General features: G+C 42.9%; 1 protein-coding gene across 3 annotated transcripts in view; it reads right to left on the bottom strand.

Annotated features, from left to right (window-relative positions):
• Positions 1–22,796, bottom strand: part of LOC132395763 (protein-methionine sulfoxide oxidase mical3a-like) — a 180,195-nt gene that overhangs the window by 112,604 nt on the left and 44,795 nt on the right. Inside the window, exon 1 of one of the 3 annotated variants that reach the window (XM_059972759.1) lies at positions 21,257–21,350. The exons of 1 other annotated variant lie outside the window; for it this stretch is intronic. The gene's annotated coding sequence lies outside the window, so the exon portion shown is untranslated. Of the gene's footprint in view, positions 1–15,359; positions 15,480–21,256; positions 21,351–22,796 lie in introns of those variants that run through there. One more of the 3 variants, XM_059972760.1, reaches the window with a different exon arrangement.

The raw sequence follows: 22,796 nt of genomic DNA, 5'->3' as shown, positions 1-22,796 counted from the left end.
ATAATCATATATGACTAATCTGGGCTAAGTACAGAAATCAGAGTGCTGCACTACAGACGATCTGCCATTATTTTTGAGATGAAGACATTAAACCAGGGCTTTATCTGTTATGCAAAAGCCTTGGCACAATTCAAGGGTAAGAATGGGAGTTCTCTGTCATTATCACTACATTGGATTAATACAGACATCTCATTATCACTGTATTGCACCACGTGACAGTTTACTGTATGTAGATTATGGGTTTGCTGTGTGCAAATTGCATGTCATTAAAACCACAGCTACATTTAAAAGCAGATAAATTGGCAAACAAACAGCAGGTCAAAGTCGAGTTTATTGTGGATAGGGTATGATGGATATTTACATGAAAAATTGAACAGGTTAGTACTGATTTCTGAAAAAGGGAAGATAGACGATGGCTTGATAATGATCTTTAAAACTGAGGAGTTTTGGAAACACTATTGCAGATAAACATCAGGAGCCATAAATATAAAATAATCATGAATAAAGCTCTTAATTCAGGAGAAATGTCTTCAGATTATTGTAAAATGGGAGTTTAAAGAGAAGCTACATAAAGAGGTTTCATAGATTGAGTTTGGTGTAGTAGGGCTGGAAGAAGCTTGTGTGAACCATAAGGACCATTTCAGAGCCTTCTGCTTCCCTTTTAGTGGACACTGCCCAACTTGCTGAGTGTTCGAGTCCAATTGTTGTTCAACTTGACAGGAATACAGCCAAATGAAAGTGCTCCTCTTGGGCCAAGATGCAGAACACAAAACCAATGGTCATACACAGCACAAAGCACGTAGAATACATATAAGATATCAGTAAAATACAGTGACGAGAAATATAGTCCAAGACTCTGAATCCATAGCAATTTCTGTTTTAACTTCAGAATTCTAGCAACAGTTTTTAAAACTTTTTCAGAATAGTTGTATGTTGCATCTTCAATGTAAAAACCTTTTCCAGTGTTTTACTAATGTGTATGGTATGGGTGTCATGGGCCAGGGGGGCACATTTTGGCCATTCAGAGGGTAATTGTAGAACTTCCTTCTCACTCACTTCAGGCATATTTTATCAATATATTCTCCCCGATATAGTTGCAAAAAAAGCTACTGACACTTATGTTAACCAACGCTAAAGGCATGATATTCTCAAGTGCCATTGACACATACACATCACAGTTCCGGTTTTGGAGCGATTCTTCAGACCACTGAGTGGTGCAACATTTAATGTAAAAAAATTGCACAGCAGCAGGTTTTTGTCACATTTCTTGGAATTACATCAAAATGCACAAACTGTGGCTACTTGTATACGGCAAGATCTCAATTAACAGCAATGAGATGAAAAGGCAACAATAATTTGGTTACTAAATTGTTCTAATTGAGGAGGGAGTTGTTATTCAGAATATCAAAAAAAACACATAGAGCCAAATACCAGGGATCTCTACCTGACCACATTAGCCTTATCTATTCTTGGGAAATGGGGTAGATTATTTTCCCCAGTTCTGCACAGCTCTCATCCTTCGCCTCCTTTCCAACAAATTTACAGTGATGATTCTTGATCTTTCATCAAAATGGGAAATTTAACCAACTTTGCTGCCAGCTTCCATCGTTCTCTTACTGTGGCATTCTTCTTTCTACCTTTCCCTGCCTTAAAGTTTTGATACCAGGCAAAAAGCCAATACACATTATATTGTTTCACACCTTTTCCTTAATTACACTTCCTCCAACCTAATTGATAGTAAGGACTCCAGTCCATTCTCTAAGTTTCTCCATTTCAGTTCTGATTATGTCCATGTCTGATTATATACAGTGTTTCTGAAGATGTACAGTGATTCTAAGAATGTACGGAGTTTCTGACAATGTACAGTGTTTCTGATGAGGTACGGAGTTGTGCTGACTATGTAACCTACTCTAGAAACTGCCTAGAATTTCCCTAGCGCATAGCCCTCTATTTTTCTAAGCTCCATCTAAGAGGCTCTGAAAAGACCCTATTGTATCCGCTTCCACCACCGTTGCCGACAGTGCACCTGGAGTATTGTGTACAGTTTTGGTCTCCAGGGTTAAGGAAGGACATCCTGGCTGTAGAGGAAGTGCAGCGTAATTCACAAGGTTAATTCCTGGGATGTCTGGACTGTCTTACGCAGAGAGGTTAGAGAGACTGGGCTTGTACACGCTGGAATTAAAGAGATTGAGAGGGGATCTGATTGAAACATATAAGATTATTAAGGTATTGGACAAGATAGAGGCAGGAAATATGTTCCAGATGCTGGGAGAGTCTCTGTCCTAAATGACCTACCCCTTATTCTCAAACCATGCCCTCTGGTACTGGACTCTGGTTAGCACAGACTTGGTGAGCCCATTACACTATTATTAGATTTTTTTAAAAAATCTCAGTCATCTCTGGGGATCAATATCTATCTGCCTCCTGGATATTGGGACTGCTGCATTTCCCACAAATAACTCTGAGGCACGCTGACATTTTCCTAGTCACCCACCTTGCTAAGATATATGCTAGGACGTGCTGGGACACATCATCAGTGATGTGACCTGGGATCATCAGGTGTTTTCAACATCAGATACTCTTAACCAGACAACTCAGACAGGGTTGATCAGACCCGGCTCGTGTCCCAGCAGCATTGGTTCATGATCCACAGCATCTGCAGGCTTGCTCAGTAGCCTCTGAGACAGCCCTGATGATTCTTCTCTTTGTAGCTCCTGTAATGCCAGGGAGAGAGTAGGTTCTGTAGAGCGAGCAGCCAGCAAATCCTCAACACCTGACTTCTGTAGGCTCACATTGTGCCCTCCACCCTGTCTCTGGCACTGCTCTACCAGCTCCTGTTTTTTTGGCCTCCTTATGTAACTTTGACTCTAATCCAGAATGTTCATGTAAATAGTGTTTTTACCGGGGGAAATTCCCAACCTTTATTTCACAATCTAACCAGAATATTGTCCACAGTATAACTGTTTGATCCTAGTACGATTTCTTTTCATCCCTATCTTCCATTTCTTCATTTTTGAATCAACAGAATCTTTTTACAACCACTAAAGTAGCTGACAGGCTCTTGATCTGAAGCAGAGGTTTCCAACCTGAGGTCCCTGGACCCCTCAGGTTAATGGGAGGGGTCCCCGATCTAAAGTCTCATCTGAAAGAGCCATGAACTGAAAGAACATAGACTTTGATAGATTATAGGACTGGAGAAGGTTATGGACCAAGTGTTTGTCTGTCTTACATATTAGGTTCAATATTCATTCTTATTTTCAGGCAGTAATGCGAGATCCTTCAAATGGACAGAGCACTAGAAGTACACAGGTACTTCCTAAGCCCCTGGAAATGAAGACTCCCCAGAATGGCAATGCAATTTCAGGAACAACTTTGTACTTTCTGCACAAAGATGCTTCAGGACAGGGCTGCAACAGTCCTCCAAAGGAGTCAATGAGCCAGGTCAGGCCATGTTTTGGATTGCTAGAGAATTACGTGCCCCCAGATCTCACTCAGATGCCTCTTGCATTCTGCACTCCTGTTGAAATTATTTTTCCTCCTCTAAGCTGGAGAAAGTGGATTTCCTTCAAAACAAATTCGTACACCAACATTTCACAAGCTATCATTTAAATCATATACCGTCTTCACTTTTTTTTACCCTATCGAAGTGGATTACATTATACTGAATGTCTCATGAACTTCACTGCTCGGTAAACTAGTCTAAATGACTCTGAAGCCTCTTTACAACTTCTTCACAACTCATAATCCCACCTGGTTATGAGTCAGAAAAAAAAATTAGAAATATTACATCAGCAAAATCATTTGTACATTTAGTAAGTAACTGAGCACGAAACATTGATCCTTGTGGTACTCTACAAGTCACTGCTTGTCACCTGAATTAGGACCCACTTATTCCTACTCTTGGCTTTCTATTGTCAATCAGTTTTCAGTCCACGCACTTATTCCTTGCACTTTAATTCTGCACACTAATTTCGAATTTAAGACTTTTCAAAGGCCTTCTTAAAAGCTTCAACAATTTGATTGTTAAATTTTATGATCATAGGCAGGAAAATTGTGAAGAAGACATAAGGAGTCTACAAAGAGAAACATAAAATATAAGTAAGTAAACAGCAATCTAATAAATGGCGAATAATGTGAGAACATGCAGGAAGAATAACAAAATACCATAAGCATATTATGTAAACAGTAACACAAGAAGCTCCGCAGATGCTGAAAATCCTAAGCAACACATAAAATGCTGGAGGAACTCAGCAGGTCAGGCAGCATCTATAGACCAAATGGTATAACTTCACTCCACTTCAAAGTACAATTATTATCGAAGTATCTATGCCATATACAACCCTGAGTTTTGTCTTCCTACAGCCATGAAACAAAGAAACACCATGAAACCCATTCATAGATAACATCCTGATGAGGGGTCTCAGTGCGAAACGTTGGCTACTCTTTTCCATAGATGCTGCCTGGCCTGCTGAGTTCCTCCAGCATTTTGTGTGTGTTGCTTGGATTTCCAGCATCTATGGATTTTCTCATTTGTTAAAGATAACATCAAACGCCCAGTGTGCAAAAAAAACATTCAAATGGCAAAAAAGAGTGAAAAACACAGAATATTAAGCATCAAACCACAGTCATTGAAGCAGTCTAGGAATGTTCAACTTAGTTATGTTTGGTTCAGTTCAGTGCTGTGTTTGATGACTGCAGACAACAGAGCTAGTCTGCACCGATCAAAATTGCACAAGTTAGCAACAAAGGAGTAGCCAGAAACACATAACATGAAATACAAAGTCCAAACCATGCTGATTAAACCTTGCCCAATACCAAAGACTCTGGCAGCATCAAGTGAGAGGGAGACCAGTCAAACACAGGCACCTTCCTCCGGGAGCAGTGAGTGAGAGCGAGGGACCCATTCACTTTCCACTCTCATCCACATTGATTTCAATCTTGTTCCACGCCTTTATTGACGAGATCAGTGAGAAATGGGTCTTGGCCTCTAGGCTGCACACACTGCTCAAAACCTCAATAAACTCCCTCGGAGGCAGTAAAGCGCCAGATTGCTCAATCGATTAGAAAACACACCATTAAAATGTAAATCACCATCCAATTGCACACAGCTCAGCAGCAGAATTGCATTCAAAAGAAAAAGACGTGAAAGAAGTAGTTTCGTGAGTTGTCTGAAGGACACTGCGTTTGGTCGTGTTGTTCACTGGCACCTTCTTCTTCAGTCCCATCATTGAAACTTTCCCCAAAATAATGGGCTGACTTCCATGGACTCGTCATCGCATGTTCTCAATGTTTATTGCTTATTTATTATTATTATTTTCTGCACAGTTTGTTGTCTTTTGAACATCCAAGTTGGTTCAGATTTTCATTGATCCTATTATGGTTATTTATACTATGGATTTATTGAGTATGTCAATGAAAAAAAAATCCTGGTTGTATATGGTGACATATAATAAATTTAATAATTTGATAATAAATTTACTTTGAACTTTGGAATGAATGAACAGCTGACGTTTTGGGCCAAGATTCTTCTTCAGAACTAGGTACCTGAACAGTTTCCAGAACTCAGAAGCAGAGGGATCTTGTGCCAGTATATAACTCACAAAAGGACAGTTAGTAAATTGATCAAGTAAATGGGAAAGCTAAGAGAAATAGGAATGTTGTATTTTATTGCCGGAATACTGAATGCAAAAGTAGAAAATTTATTAGACTCTCATTAAAACACATTAGATCCAGTGGGGTGTTGAAAGGTTGAATGTGGAGATGTTTGCTTTTGTGGTAGGTGAACTTGAAATGAACTGTCAGAGATAGAGGCGCATGCAACTGTTGTGACTCAGGCTAACAGGAATATGTTAAGCTGTGTGTGGGCTGGTTTAGAGAGAAGTGTGCTCCAGATCTTCAGTCAACTGGAAGGCAGATAGTGCACATCCAGTGTGTCAGGACTTCCAAATGCACCTTATAGCCATTGAAACACTTTTGATAATGAAGAGCACACATAACAATAGTATCAGAATCAGGTTTAATATCAGTGCCATATGTAGTGAAATTTGTTAGCTTTGCAACAGCAGTATGATGCAATACATGATACTATAGGGAAAAAACTATGACTAGCAATAAGTATGTATATCAAATAATCAAATTAAAGAAGTAGCATAAAAAGTAGTGAAGTAGTGTACATGAGTTCAATGTTCATTCAGAAATTCGATGGCAGGGGGAAAAAGCTGTTCCTAAGTTGCTGAGTGTGTGCCTTCAGACTTCCGTACCTCCTCCCAGATGGTAGCAATGAGAACAAGGGATGACCTAGGTGGTGGCAGTCTTTAACAATGGATACCGCCTTTTTGAGGAACCACTCCTTGAGGATGTCTTGGATACTCTGGAGGCTAGTACCCATGATGGAGCTGACTAATTTTGCAACTTTGCAGCTTACTTCAATCCTGTGCAGTAGCGCAACCCCCCCCCCCCCCCATGGTACATCTGTAGAAATTTTCAAGTGTTTTAGTTAATATTCCATATCTCCGCAAACTCCTAATGAAGTATAGCCACTGCCTTGCATTCTTTGTAACTGCATCAATATGTTGCCTCCAGGTTAGGTCCTCAGAGGTATTGACACCCAGGAACTTGCAGCTGCCCACTCTCTCCACTTCTGATCCCTCTATGAGGACTGGTATGTGTTCCTTCATCTTACCCTTCCAGAAGTCCACAATCAGCTCTTTCGTCTTACTGACGTTGAGTGCCAGATTATTGCAGCAACACCACTCAACTAGCTGGTATATCTCACTCCTGCATGCCCTCTTATCACCACCTGAGATTCTACCAACAATGGTTGTATCATCAGAAAATTTATAGATGGTATTTGAGCTACATCTAGCCACAAAGTCATGGGTGTAGAGAGAGTAGAGACGTGGGCTAAGCACACACCCAAAGTGTACCAGTGTTGATCATCAGCGAGGAGGAGATATTATCACCAAACCGCATAGATTGTGGTCTTCCGGTTAGGAAGTCAAGGATCCAGTTGCAGAGGGCAGTACAGAGGCCCAGATTCTGTAGCTTTTCAATCAGGACTGTAGGAGTGATGGTGTTAAAACACTGAACTAGCTATAGTCAATAAACGACATTCTGACATAGGAATTTGTATTGTCCAGGTGATGCAAGGCCACATGGAGAGCCAATGAGATAGTGTCTGCTGTAGACCTATTTTAGAAATGCTCAGCCTCTCATAGCATTTCATCACCATAGATGTGAAAGCTAAAGGACAATATTGGTAAAGGCAGCTCACTCTGTTTTTCTTGGGCACTGGTATAATTAGGAACTTTCAACCATAGCAGTGAGAAATTGAAAATGTCTTTGAACATTCCCACCCGTTGTTTGGTACAAGTTTTCCAGGTACTTGCTCCATGCCCATCGCCGTGTGAGGGTTCACCCTCCTGAAAAAGTCTGATATCAGCCTCCAAGACAGATCACTGGGTCACTGGGTGGTGCTACAGGGATCCTCTTTGTGTGTGTGTGTGTGTGTGTGTGTGCCATACTCTCCCAGAGCCTTGGCGACCACTTTTCAAGTGGTTGGCTTGGAGGAAAGATTCTGTGAGTGGACCCCACATCCTTCTCACAAAGCAGTTGTTTTTTTTTAATGAAGCCGAGTTGCAAGCTCGACACTCAACCTGGCACAGATGGATCCTCACAGATGTAGTTTAATTCTCCCTTTCAAAGTGAGCATATAAGGTGTTGAGCTCATTTGGGAGTGAAGCATCACTGCCATTCACAATGTTGGGTTTGGCTTTGTAGGAAGTAATGTCCTACAAACCCTGCCAGAGTTAACGTGGATCAAATGTTGCCTTCAACCTCGCTCGGAAATGTTTCTTCACTCTTGAAGTAGCCCACCACGAGTCGTAACTGGCTTTCTTGTACAGATCTGGGTTGCTAAATAATATAGAGAAGGCTCCACAGAATTTGTTTGCAGCAACCACTGACAAACAACAATATGACGTTAGCTGAGGGATAAAAACTGGCCACAAAAACAGGAAGAACACTCATCTTTTTCTTTGAAAAAGAAACACCGAAACATCTATTACAAACTCCTATCAGAGCTGAGATAACCTCAGTTTAATAGCTCAACTGGAAGATAAACCCAATTGACCAATACTGCCTCTGAAGTGTCACCAAACTCCCTGCTTAATCCCAGATACAGGTGTCCCCTGATTTACAAATGTTCACTTTATGCCACTTCGCTTTTACAAAAAACGTACATTAGTAATCTGTTTTTGCATTACAAAGAGGATTTTTGCTTTTACGAAAATTTTTCCCCATATAAATTAATGATTCTTCATTTTATGCATTTCGGCTTAAGAAAGGTTTCATAGGAACGCTCTACCTTTGTGGGGGGGGGGGACACCTGTACTTGGATTGAATCCATAATATTGGACCTTAAGGAAATACTTTTTCATCCCAAGCATCAGCTAACAGGAAAGGAACACGGTGCTGGGACAAAAACACTTTTCATTACAAGTATTATTCCTTTAATGGCTTGTCTGGGCTGATGATTTCTATGTAACATGTTCAAGAGCCTTTCAATCATAATGGAGAGCTCAGTTTGTGGCACAGCCTTCAGTGCAAGAGTGCAGCTCTGAAGCAACAAGCTTTACCAGCCTTTTTGTGTTCAGTTATTTTCTTGGACAGGATCTACATACACAAACGTGCAAAATTCTGCAGATACTGAAAATCCAAAACAACACACACAAAATGCTGGATGAACTCAGGCAGCAACTCTGGAAATGGATAAACAATCAACGTTTCAGGCCCAGTCCCTTCTTCCGGACTGGAAAGGAAGAGGGAAGAAGAGAGAATAAGAAGGTGGTTGAAAGTAAAGGAATATGGCTGGAAGGTGATAGGTGAAGCCTGGTAAGTAGGAAAGGTAAAGGGCTGGAGAGAAATGAGAGAGCAGTCCATTGGAGAAAGGGAAAGTGGAGGGGACCTGGCGGGGGGTGGGGGAGGTGAGAACAGGTAAGAGACCAGAGTGAGGAACAGAAGAAGAGAGGGGGGGAAGGAGAAAATATTTTACCAGAAGGAGAAATCAGGTTGGAGGATACCCAGACACAATAAAAGGTGTTGCTCCTCCACTCTGAGGGAGGTCTCGTCATGGCACAAGAGGAGGCCACGGACCAGCATGCCAGAACAGGAACGGGAATCAGAATTAAAATGTTTGTCCACCTGCTCTTGACAGATAGAATGGAAGTGAACGATGAAGCAGTCCCCCAATTTATGACAGGTCTGTATGTAGCTGCCACACAGCTGTCATTGTGAAGCATAATAGTGTCAGAGATCTCACAGTCAGGTGTTTGTGTTAAAAGTGATAACTCTAATTAGGTGATCACTAGACAAAGCACTACTGGCAGTTCACAGATCTGTGAGCATCGAAACTAATACCCCATCCTGTTCTAATACATCTTGAAATGACATGTCTGACTGGAGACTCCTTCCAAATTCTAGAATGAGCATCTTTAATAAGAGAAAGAGTCAAGCTGTTAAACCTTGATTTTCTATGGCATTGTTACCATCAGCTCTTATACCTTAAATACCTTGAAGAAACTTAAATTAAACCACTCAAATAAACAACGTCAAAGGCACCACTTCCTTGCTGCCTCCCCAACTCAAAACTTTTCCAACATCGACAGGGCAAGTCAGGATTGAGATCAAAGTAAAGAATGCTGGAAAAACACCGCAAGGCAGGAGGTATCTGCGGTAAGAGAATACTGTACACAACATTTTGGGTCTGAGATTCTTCTCAGATCTATCACTTGCTGTTTTTCATTTCAGATTTCCAGCCACTACATCTTCCTCACAGATGAGATATGTAGGTTACTCCCAAATTTCCTGGCAGGACAATATTTAATAAAATGTGTAGCAGAGTAGCCTTTTTGGTGCCCTCAGAGTGGCACGGTAGCCACTCTCATCAGCCACCTGAATGTTGACTCCCTCTGCCAACCGTGCACTGTGGCCAAGTTTGCCAAGTACTGCTTAGCTCACCAAGACAGCACCTCTAAAGCCTATGCCTTCCGCTATCCCAAGAATAGAAGCATTTAGTATAAGAAACACTCTGATGAGTCGCCTCATGTAACACACAATTCTGATTTATATACACTGGCAAATCCTCATCATTATGTTCAAAATCCTGGAATTCCCTCTACAAAAGTTCTGTGGGAGCACACCCAACACTTGGGCAGTTCAACAAGGTGCATCTTTTCAAAGGCACCATGAAATAAATAGCCTGTGGCAACCTTCTGAACAATAATGACATTTCATGAAAGATTTGTTCAAGATGAGATCAGAGGGCATGGAGAGAAAGCAGGTACAGGGTTTTGAGTTGGATGATCAGCCATGATCATACTGAATGGTGGTGCAGGCTCGAAGGGCCGAATGGCCTACTCCTGCACCTATTTTCTATGTTTCTATGAGCCAGGCTGACGATTCTGTTCAAGGGCGGTTATTCCCACTGCAGATGAATCAGCCCAACCAGGGCTTCACAGACACCTCTGAGTCCATAAGTGGGTTATACCACCCAGTTCAGAATGATAGATTCAAAATAAATTTATTATCAAAGTATCTGTATGTTACCATATACCACCTTAAAATTCACCTTCTTGTAGGGATTTACATGAAAAACATGACAATCTTGCAGAATTGGTCAATATCCCATCCCCTCTATCTGACTCTTCTCCAGGAATCTTTGCAGCTTTCTCACCCCTTCCCCTCCCTTGTTTCTTTCTGCCCTCCGCAAGGTTCTGTGATGTGGATTGGCCTGGTGACTCTGGGATATAATTAGCCAACTGGTTAGCTTTACACAAAAGGGTGTGTAGCTCCCTGTGACAAACCTAACACAGGTTCTCAAACTTTGGTGAATCTAACAATGATTGCTGTAATATAGTGACTAATATTCCCTCTTAATGAAGATTAGCAGTGTGAAGTTCAAAGTCAATTTATTATGCAAGGACAAATGTCACCATATACTGTACAACCCTGAGATTGCAGGCAAACTCAATAAATCTCAATAACAGAATAACAACCATAACAGAAACAATGAAAGACCACAGCAACCTGGGATTCAACCCGTGTGCAAATGATACAAACTATGCAAATACAGAAAGAAATAAAAAATAAATAAATCAATATTGAGAACATGAGATGAAGAGTCCTTAAAAGTGAGACCGTTGGCTGTGGGAACATTTCAATGATGGGGCTAGTGAAGATGCGTGAAGTTATCTCCCCTAGTTCAAGAGCCTGGTGGTTGAAGAGTAATAACTGTCCCTGAACCTGGTGGTGTGAGCCCTGAGCTCCTGTACCTCCTTCAAGTCAAGTCGCTTTTCATTATCATTTCGACCATAAACTGCTGGTACAGTCCACAGTAAAAATGAAACAACATTCCTCCAGAACCATGGTGCTACATAAAACAACACAAAACTACACAAGACTATATAAAGCACCAGAAAAACTACACTAGACTACAGACCTACACAGGACTACATAAAGTGCACAAAACAGTGCAGGGCAGCACATTAATCAATAAATAAATAAATAAATAAATAATAAACAAGGCAATAGGCACAGTAGAGGACAAATTTCAATATAATAATAAATGATGTAGATGTCAGTCTAGACTCTGAGTATTGAGGAGTCTGATGGCTTGGGATAAGAAACTGTGGCACTGTTTGGTCGTGAGAGCCCGAATGCTTCGGTACCTTTTGCCTGGTGGCAGGAGGGAGAAGAGTTTGTGTGAGGGGTGTGTGGGGTCCTTCATAATGCTGTTTGCTTTGCGTTTGCAACGTGTGGTGTAAATGTCTGTAATGGCAGGAAGAGAGACCCCGATGATCTCAGCTGACCTCACTATCCGCTGCAGAGTCCTGTGATCCAAGATGGTGCAATTTCCGAACCAGGCAGTAACGCAGCTGCTCAGGATGTTCTCAATACAACCCCTGTAGAATGTGATGAGGATGGAGGGGTGGGAGATGGACTTTCCTCAGCCTCCACAGAAAGTAGAGACGCTGCTGGGCTTTCTTGGCTATGAACCAGGTGAGATTCTCCGTCAGATGAACACCAAGAAATTTGGTGCTCTTAATGATCTCAACGGAGATCAGTTTTCAGTTTTCAGCAGAGAGTGTTCACTCTGTGCTCTCCTGAAGCCAACGACCATCTCTTTTGTTTTGTTCACATTCAGAGACAGGTTGTTGGCTCTGCACCAGTCCGTTAGCCGCTGCACCTCCTCTCTGTAAGCTGACTCATCGTTCTTGCTGATGAGACCCACCACAGTCGTGTCATCGGCGAACTTGGTGATGTGGTTCGAGCTGTGTGTTACAGCACAGTCGTGGGTCAGCAGAGTGAACAGCAGTGGACTGAGCACACAGCCCTGGGGGGCCCCTGTGCTCAGTGTGATGGTGTTGGAGATGCTGCCTCTGATCTGGACTGACTAAGGTCTCCCAGTCAGGAAGTCTAGGATCCAGTTGCGGAGGGATGTGTTCAGGCCCAGTAGGCTCAGCTTTCCAATCAGTTTCTGAGGGATGATTGTGTTGAATGCTGAACTGAAGTCTATGAACAGCATTCGAACGTATGTGTCTTTTTTGTCCAGGTGGGTGAGGGCCAGGTGGAGGGTGGTGGTGATGGCGTTGTCTGCTGACAATACTTGAACTGCAAGGGTCCAGTGAGGGGGTTAGCAGGGTCTTGATGTGCCTCATGATGAGCCTCTCGAAACACCGCATGATGATGGATGTGAAGATTTCTTCGGCACAGGGACGATGGTGGCGGCCTTGAAGCACGTTGGAACGATGGCGCTGCTCAGGGAGATGTTGAAGATGTCAGTGAGAACATCTGCTAGCTGGTCTGCACACCCTCTGAGCACTCTGCCAGGAATATTGTCTGGCCCAGCAGCCTTCTGTAGGTCGACCCTGCATAGAGTTTTCCTCACATTAGCCACAGTGAGACACAGCACCCAGTCATTTGGAGGAGGAGTGGTCTTCCTCGCCACCATGTCATTTAACACCTCGAAACGAGCGTAGTTGTTCAACGCATCTGGGAGGGAGGCATCACCCGAACAGTCCGGTGATGTTGTTCTGTAGTTGGTGATGTCCTGGATGCCCGTCCACATGCGCTGCGTGTCACAGCTGTCCTGGAAGTGGCTGTGGATTAGCTGGGTGTGTGCACGCTTTGCCCCTCTGATGGCCCGGAACAGTTTGGCCCTCGCTGTTGTAAGGGCTGTCTTGTCATTGGCTCTAAAAGCAGAGTCAAGGGTCCTCAATAGCGCACGCACCTCCGCTATCATCCATGGCTTCTGGTTAGCGTGTGTAGTGATGGTCTTGGACACAATGACATCATCGATGCACTTGCTGATGTAGCTGGTCACTGATACCATGTACTCCTCTAAGTTGGTAGAGTCGCCATCGGTTGCAACCTCCCTGAACATGTGCCAGTCAGTGTGCTCAAAGCAGTCTTGAAGAGCAGCGATGGCTTCTGCTGGCCAGGTTTTCACCTGCTTCAGGAGCGTCTGACGAGCGGTCTGTATGCTGGGATTAACATAACAGAGATGTGGTCTGAGTATCCGAGGTGGGGGCGGGCCTCCACCCGGTACGCGTCAGGGATGTTTGTGTAAGCAAGGTCCAAGGCGTTCGCCCCTCTCATTGCAAAGTCCACATGCTGATGGAATTTGGGGAGCACTGACTTGAGGTTTGCATGGTTAAAGTCACCGGTGACAATAATCAGTCTATCAGGGTGTCCTGATGGCAGCAGCCAGAAGAGAGTGTGACGGGTGGTGGGGGGGGGGCTCCTGATGATGGATGCTGCTTTCCTGTGACAACACTTCATGTAGATGTGCCCAATGGTTAGGGGGGCTTTATCTGTGATGGACTAGGCTGTATTCACTGTTTTTTGTAGGATTTTCCATTCAAGGATGTTGGTGTTTCCAGGCTGCAATGTAGCCAGTCAGTTTATTCTCCATCGCGCATCCATAGAAGTTTGTCAACGTTTTAGACAATAAGCCAAATCTTCCAGAACTCCTAAGGAAGTGGAGGCGCTGCTGTGCTACTGCAATTGTCACTACAGATTCATGGAGTATAAAGGTATAAAGCAGGAAAGATTTCCCTTTGGCCAAAGTCATCCATACCAACCAAGACACACACCTATGCTAATCATATTTGCCTGCATTTGGCCCACAGTCATTTTTCTTTCATGTACCTGTCCAAGTGTATTTTAATTGTTATATCTGCCTCTACTCCCTCCTCATTCCACACAGCCTCCACGTTCTGTAATGAAAACCTGCCCCTCGGGTTCCATTTTCCCTCTTGCCCTAAACCTATGCCACCTCTACCCTGGGTGGCGGGGTGGAAATGTCACCTGTCTTGTAAACATGCTGCCCAGGAGGAGGCAATGGCAAACCACTTCTGCAGAAAGATTTGCCAAGAGCACATGCCCTAATACAATTTAAGGTTGAACATAGAGCTCATATGTCTAAGGATAAACTTGCTCGATTTTATTCTTATGTTAATCCAACCTGTGACAGATGTCATTCTGATGTTCCTTCATTGACCCATATGTTTTGGTCTTGCCCTTGTTTGCAAAATTACTGGAAAGATATTTTCAGTATTATTTCAATAGTTCTGAATATCAATTTCCAACCGCATCCTATTACTGCAATTTTCAGTTTAATAATGGCGGATAATAATCGTTTATCCCCCTCATCTTGGCGGATGATTGCATTTGTTACATTAATGGCTAGAAGATCTATTTTATTGAATTGGAAAGAAATTAATCCAACTATATTTCAGTGGTTTTCTCAAAGTATCTCTTGTTTGAGCTTAGAAAAAATTAGAAGTGTTGTCTTTGATCCTTCAGTTAAATTTGAAGAAACTTGGAGACCATTTATTCAACATTTTCATATGAGTTAAATAGTCTTTTCCTAAACCTTACTTTTATTATCCTTAATTATTTGGATGGAGGTTCAGAGTTATTGGCACTACTGTATATATTTGACATTATGCAATGGCCCATGTTGGTTAGTGTTTTTTCCCCTCTTTTTTTGTTTTTTTTTAAATTTCTTTTGTTCATAAATACTATGAGTTTGGGAGGTTACTATATATTGATTATCATATATTTGAATGTCTACTTAAACTATTAACTATGTACTCTCAAACTCTCTGTATTCATGTTTCATTTATGTTTGCTTAAAAATTAATAAAAAGATTTAAAAAGAAAGAAAGAAAAATTTGCCAAGAACAATCATGGTCATGGAAAGTCCATGATCACCCACGTTAATATGACACAGCACATAATGAATGAAAAAAGACTGCTGAATGTACCCTATTTATGCACATCAAAATGTTATAAACCTTTATAAGGTCACTACGAAACACCTTCCACTCTGGGGAAAACAGTCCCACTCTGTCCAATTGCTCCTGTAGCTCAAGTTCTCCAGTCCAAGCGTATTCCTCTGAATCTTTTCTGCAGCCTCTTGCTTGTTCACATCCTTCCTACAATGTGGCAATGAGAAATGCCCATAAAACACCAAGTGCATCCCAACCAACGAGAACAAAATAACAATATGCAAAAACAGAAAAGAAAATCAAGTCTGGTACCAGATGCTGAATAAAGTAAACCAAGGAAGGCAAAATGTGGAAAGGAAGAAGGGGCTAAAACATAGCACACAACAGCTGATTGAATAAATCATCATAGTCTGAGAATCAAGCAAGGGATTTTGTGGACTCCTCGCTGAAAGATGTTTGCAGACGCAGTCTGAGTGAAATATTTTCCAAGTACAGCTACAAATTCTAGCAGCAGAAACTGGAAAAGGAAGTGAGCTTGAGCAGAAGCCAAAGCACAGAAGAGAACACAGGAACAGACTGTTCGGCCAACCTGATCCTATTTCACCACCATCCTTCTTCATGTGGCTGAATGCCAGCTGACATGTAACAAGACGCAGAAATACAACTGCAGATGCTGTGGATCAAAGAATACGTACACAACGCTGGAAGAACTCAGCAGGTCAGGCAGCATCCGTGAGAAAAGAGTAGCCTACATTTCGGGCCGAGACCCTTCATCAGGAATGGGGGGGAAGAGAGGGCTGAAGCCCAGTAATAGAGATAGGGGAGGGGGTAGGGCCTAGAGGGGCCAGGTGGAAAACCAATCAGAGGAAAGATAAAGGGGGGAGGGGAGGGGATAAGCATGAAAGAACTGTAGAGATAAAGAAGCAGAAAGTTGAAAGGGGAGAGAGGCAGAGAGGGACCTGGGATAGGGAGAGGGGGAGGGAATAACCGGAAATTGGAGAATTCAGTGATCATACCACCAGGCTGGAGGCTACCCAGATGGTAGATGAGGTGTTGCTCCTCCAACCTGAGTTTTGTCTCATCATGACAGTAGAGGAGGCCATATATGGACATATCTAGATGGGAATGAGAGGCAGAGTTGAAGTGGGTGACAACCGGGAGGTCCTGTCTATTGTGACAGATGGAGTGTAGGTGCTCGACAAAGCGATTCCCCAAATCTGCGTCAGGTCTCGCCAATGTAGAGGCGGCCACACCGGGAGCACCGGATGCAATAGACGACTCCAGCAGACTCGCAGGTGAAGTGTTGCCTCACCTGGAAGGACTGTCTGGGGCCCGGAATGGTGGTAAGGGGGGGAGGTGTGGGGATAGGTGTAGCATTTGCGCTTGTCGGGATAAGTGCCAGGTGGGAGTTCTGTGGGGAGGGATGTGTGGACCAGGTAGTCATGGAGGGAACGATCCCTGCGAAAAACTAAGAGGGGTAGGGAGGGAAAGATGTGCTTGGTGGTGGGGTCCTGTTGAAGGTGGCGGAAGTTGCGGAGGATAATGGGTTGGATCCAGAAGCTGGTGGGGTGGTAGGTGGGGACAAGGGGAACCCTGTCCCTGTTGCGGTGACAGGAGGATGGGTTAAGGGCTGAAGTGCGGGAAGTGGAGGAGATGTGGGTGAGGGCATCTTTGATGACGCCAGAAGGGAAACCACGATCCTGAAAGAAAGAGGACATTTGAGAAGTCCTGGAACAGAAAACCTCATCCTGGGAGCAGATGTGGCGGAGACGGAGGAACTGGGAATAGGGAATGGTATTTTTGCGTTGGGCAGGGTGGGTAGCCTCCAGCCTGGTGGTATGAACATTGAATTCTCCAATTACCAGTAATTCCCTCCCCCTCCTCCTATCCCAGGTCCCTCTCTGCCTCTCTCCCCTTTCAACTTTCTGCTTCTTTATCTCTACAGTTCTTTCATGCTTATCCCCTACCCCTCCCCCTTTATCTTTCCCCTGATTGGTTTTCCACCTGGCCCCTCTAGGCCCTACCCCCTCCCCTATCGCTATTACTGGGCTTCGGCCCTCTCTTCCCCCCCATTCCTGATGAAGGGTCTCGGCCCGAAACATTGGCTACTCTTTTCTCACGGATGCTGCCTGACCTGCCGAGTTCTTCCAGCGTTGTGTACGTATTCTCTGACATGTAACAAGATTTTCTTTTATTCCAATCAAATTTGTGGGTTGTATCCCAAGTTGCATCTGCCTCTTTATACAGTACAATCCTTGTTCCAGTATTACTTCACTCCCTCTCTTACACTATTGGTTTTTCATGCTATCGTTCAAAGCTTGAAAGTTTCACCTTTGCTGTCAACTCTGACGGTCCTCATTTCTTCGACTTCTCAGTCTATATCTCAGCAGATAGTTTAGTGACCAAAACCCTTATAAGCCCACGGAAGGCTAAAGATAATTGAACTTTTCAATGAGAAACAACAGGATCAGATGAAAGGTCATCAAATTGCAACAACTCCCTCAACCAATGACACCTTATCTGCTAAATATGTCCGAATTCCATTTTATTTCAGATTTCACACAACTGTTTAAAATTGATTATTTGTAATTCACTGTTTCAGTATCATATTTTTAAAGTTTACTTCCACTTTTATCATTCATCTTGTTTTTGCACCTCTTATTGGTAGATCATGCTTTCATCATCTTCCGTCAGCCAGCAAACACAACTGCATGTTATTTAAACTTGCATGTCAATAGACAATAGGTTCAGCCCTTCGAGCCTGCACCGCAATTCTGAGATCATGGCTGATCATCTACTATCAATACTCGGTTCCTGCCTTGTCCCCATATCCCTTGATTCCCCTATCCATAAGATACCCATCTAGCTCCTTCTTGAAAGCATCCAGAGAATTGGCCTCCACTACCTTCCGAGGCAGTGCATTCCAGACCCCCACAACTCTCTGGGAGAGGAAGTTTTTCCTTAACTCTGTCCTAAATAACCTACCCCTTATTCTCAAACCATGCCCTCTGTCCTCCCCCCGCCCCCGGACATTCCTTGTTGTCTCTTCCCTCTTCCCCCTTAGCCCTTCTCTGTGATCTAAAGCAGATTTGACTCTTAACTTTTCCTAGAAGTTATTAACACTTGTTTCTCCCTCGGCAAATGCTGCCTTCCTCTTTGAGTAATTCCAGCACTGGTTTCTTATGCATGCATTTCTTTTTACCATCTTCATCACACAAATTTGAAAAGGAAGAGAAATTGCAAACACAGCACAGTACAAGCAGCTGCTTGATGAACTGAGCAAGCCTGTAGTAGACTGTCTGAACAGCAGGGCTAGTTTCCTCTAGGGCCTAGGCCAAAACATCGTTTTATGCTAAAGTCGATATGACGTGCATGTCGTTATGTTAATGGTTAGAAGTGTGGCTTTCACAGTTCTGAAGTCTGCAACACTCCTATGCCTGTGGCTCTGCCTTTTTTTCAGAAATGTGCATTCAGGCTTTGCAGGTGTTAGTTAATGTGTGGAAGGACAGAACAACCACTTTTTTTAAAAGCAATCGCACTTAAAACAACCACTGTTTGCATCACTCAAGTGCTCTTTAACACGATGAACATTTTTGTTGCTTTCTTGCAATGCTGGCTGCACTTATTTTTAAAGTTCTGCAAAAAGAGCAGACAGGGATTGTTCAGCAGCTGTCACTATACATCTGCTCTTTAACACTGACAGAAGGGTGTCAATTCCAGCCCAGCACCAAAGATTTAGGCACAATAACCAATACAGTGTGGTACTCAGGAGCATTATGTTGTTGAATGTCATGACCTCACCAATGGACTTAGTTTCAAGGACTCTTCATCTCACTTTTCAATATTTATCTTTCATTTATTTATTATTTTTTGCCTTTCATAAGAACATAAGAGGAGGGAGCAGAATTAGGCCAATCAGTCCATCAAGTCTGCCCTGTCGTTTCCTCGTGGCTGATTAATTTTCCTCTCAACCTCACGCTCCTGCCTACTCCCCATACCCTCCAACCTCCACCTTAAATGCACCCAGTGACTTGGTCTCCCGTAGCTGAAGAAATTCCTCGTCATCTCTGTTCTAAACGGACATCTCTCTACTTTGAGGCTGTGCCCTCCTAGACCCCTCCCCCACCAAAGGAAACATCCTCTTCACATCCACTCTATCCAGGCATTCAATAGGTTTAAATGAGATTCCCCCTCATTCTTCTAAAGTCCAGAGCCTTCAATTACTGCTCTATGATAATCCTTTCATTCCCAAAATCATTCTCGTGAATCTCCTCTGAACCGTTTGTAATGTCAGCACATCCTTTCTTAAATAAGGGACCCATAATTGTTCACAATACTCTGTGAGATCTCACCAGTGCCTTATACAGACTTAGTATTACATCCTTGATTTTGTATTCTAGTCCTCTTGAAATAAATGCTAAGATTGCATACACGTTCCCCAGCACCGATTTAAACTGAAAATGAGCCCTTAGGGAATCCTTCACAAGGACTCCCAAATCCCTTTGCACCTCAGATTCTTGAATTTTCTCCCCATTTAGAAAATAGTCAGTGCTTTTATTCCTTCTACCAAAGTGCATGATCGTACACTTCCCACCACTGTATTCTATCTTTTTGCTCATTTTCCTAATCTGCTCTCTGCTTCCTCAACACTACCTGCCCCTCCACCTATCTTCATATCACCCACAAACCTGACCACAAAGCCATCAATTCCATTACCTAAATCATTGACATATCACAATCAAAGAAACGGTTCCCCACACAGACCCCACTAGCCACTGGCAGCCAAACCGAACAGGATCCCTTTATTCCCATTCTGTGCCTCCTGCCAATTAGCAAATGCTCTATCCATGCCAGTATCTTTCCTGTAATACCATCGTGTTTAGCAGCCACATGTGTGGCACCTTGTCAAAGGCTTTCTGAAAATCCAAGTACACAACATCCACCAATTCTCCTTCATCCATCCTACTTAGTATTTCTTCAAAGAATTCCAACAGATATGTCAGGCAAGATCTTCCCTTAAGGAAACCATGCTGACTTTGGTCTATTTTGTCATGTACCTCCAAGTACCCTGAAACCTCATCCTTACCAATCAACTCCAACATCTTCCCTACCACAGAAGTCAGATTAACTGGCCTATAATTCACTTTCTTCTGCCTCCCTCCCTCCTTGAAAAGTGGAATGACATTTGCAATTTTCCAGCCCTCTGGAACCATGCCGAAATCTAATGATTCATGGAAGATTAATAAATAGTTTGGTATTTGTAGTTTGCTGTTCTTTGCATATTGGTTGTTTGTCCATCTTGTTCGGTGCAGACTCTCATTGTGTTTTTTGTGCGCTTACTGTGTTTACATGAAAAGGAATCTCAGGGTTGTGCATGCTGACGTACAGGTATTTCCATAATAAATTTACTTTGAACTGAAACCAAAGCCACATTCATCTTGTAGAGAGGAAGTTAAAAAATTGCCACAGCATTATTTTAAGTAAAAGATGCAAGTTTTCCCCCTGGTCTTGACCAATATTCACACTTAACTAAAAACCACTAATGGGAGAATATGTGGTGAAAATGACAGTAATAATTGTAAATTGCTGTGCAGACTGGCTGCTGCAGTTTTTGTATTACAACAGTGACCATACTTCAAAGGTGCTACAGTTTATGGTCCCGAAGTAATTCAAAGGCCCTAAACAGCCGGATCATTTTTCAATAGCATAAATTTACCTTCTCACCTTTGTTCTAACCACGTGCTGGAAAACTCTTTATTAGTACATCAGCCCAGGGCTTCTTTTAATGCCTTGGAATATAGGGTTAAGTGAATTTTGTCTACACTGGAGTGAACATGCTGCAGTATAATTAAGTGGTTCATGGGGAGGAAAACACTCCGTACATTAAAGAAAACCCACACAGTCAGTAGCATAAAGTTAAAACCGCCTGCTAGATATAGAGAAGGGCAGTACATCAGACTCACCGTCTTTCTGTCAGCTCCCGGACTTTAGCAATCCCTGAGTGTAGATGCTGTCGTCAGTGACTTACAGTTTGCTGTTATAACCAGCATGGGCGGGATCCGATTCAGAGTGACACAATCAGGAAGAGAATGAGGGGAGGAAACAGTACTACTCTGAAAGGATAGATTGTAAGAAATACTCGCATTACAGGGCTCTCCTGTCTCACTGGACGATTCTAAAGGAGGCTTTCTGTCAATGAACTGATAACTTAATCAAGAGAACCTGCATTTCTGTATAATTAACAAATTATACATATAATCCCAGAATTGTGGCTTTCAGAAGCTGTTATGTTTCATTCGGGGTTTGAGGAGATTTGCTCTGTTCTGTGGAGTGCATTGTGGCTGGCTGCATCACCATCTGGTATGGGGGGCGGGGGGAAGAGTCAGGTCACTGCACAATATCAAAAGAAGCCTCAGAAAGTTGTAAACTCAGTCAGTTCCGTTAGGGACACGAGCCTCCCCAGCATCCTAAACATCTTCAAGGAGCCATGTTTCAAAAATCATTAAGGGTCCCCATCACCTAGGACATGCCCTCTTCTCATTGCTTCCATCAGGAAGGAGGTACAGGAGACTGAAGGCACACACTCAACAATTCTAATTTATCATACTTATTTATAGTTTTTAAAAGTATTGTGTTTTTCTACTGCCACAGAACAACAAATTCCATGACACATGCCGGTGATACTAAACCTGAAAGAGAGAACAGTAGAGATTTTCACTGATCCTTCACTTCACAGCAGCTATTTTCTACATCCAGATGAGTTGCAACTCCATGTCATTGTAATATGTAGGCAAGCTGCTCTGAGTCACTCTGTGACAGGAGGGGAAATGTGCTGTGTCCCCAAGTCAAACTCAAGTAGGAGGCAAATTTGGAATAGACAAGGCCACACTTAAAGGCAAAGTTTGGGGCTAACCACAGTACTCTTAGCAGTGTGGAGGAACAGATGGATCTTGGAGTCCATGCCCTATATCCCTCAAAGTTGCCACATGTTGATATGGTACCGTAAATTCTGGACTATAAGCCACTACTTTTTTCCCACGCTTTGAACACTACAGCAACACTGCGGCTTATACTACGGTGCGGCTAATGCATGTTTTTTTTTCATGCCGCCAAAAACATTTTGCCTCGTAACAGTAGACTGTTATGAATCCCGTAACTGGAGAACTTACCAGCAAAGATAGAGAGGTCCGTTGAAGTCTGATGTCACTATTTTCAAACGTTTTATTTATAAAGGGACACAAAAGTAGGGTTAATACAAACATTCAGATAGTGCACATCGTCAACACTTAATCTAAAGTGCGGGTATAGTAATAATCATCATTAAGAAGTGAGCTCTGCTGTTGTCTAGGGGTTAATAGATTGTCCATTGGAAATATAAAAGTCACTCAGAAAGTCTGCTGGCCTCAGCCCTTTGAAAATCGCTGGGTTTCACGTGGGGCGACCGAGAGAGAGAGATTGGGGGAGAAGAGAAAGAACTTGCCGAGTCTTGATGAATCTTCCGTG

The sequence above is a fragment of the Hypanus sabinus genome, chromosome 6 (assembly GCF_030144855.1).
Source record: "Hypanus sabinus isolate sHypSab1 chromosome 6, sHypSab1.hap1, whole genome shotgun sequence".
Classification (NCBI taxonomy): Eukaryota; Metazoa; Chordata; class Chondrichthyes; order Myliobatiformes; family Dasyatidae; genus Hypanus; species Hypanus sabinus.
The sequence above is the reverse complement of the archived record's forward strand: the minus strand, read 5'-3'. Positions and strand labels throughout refer to the sequence as shown.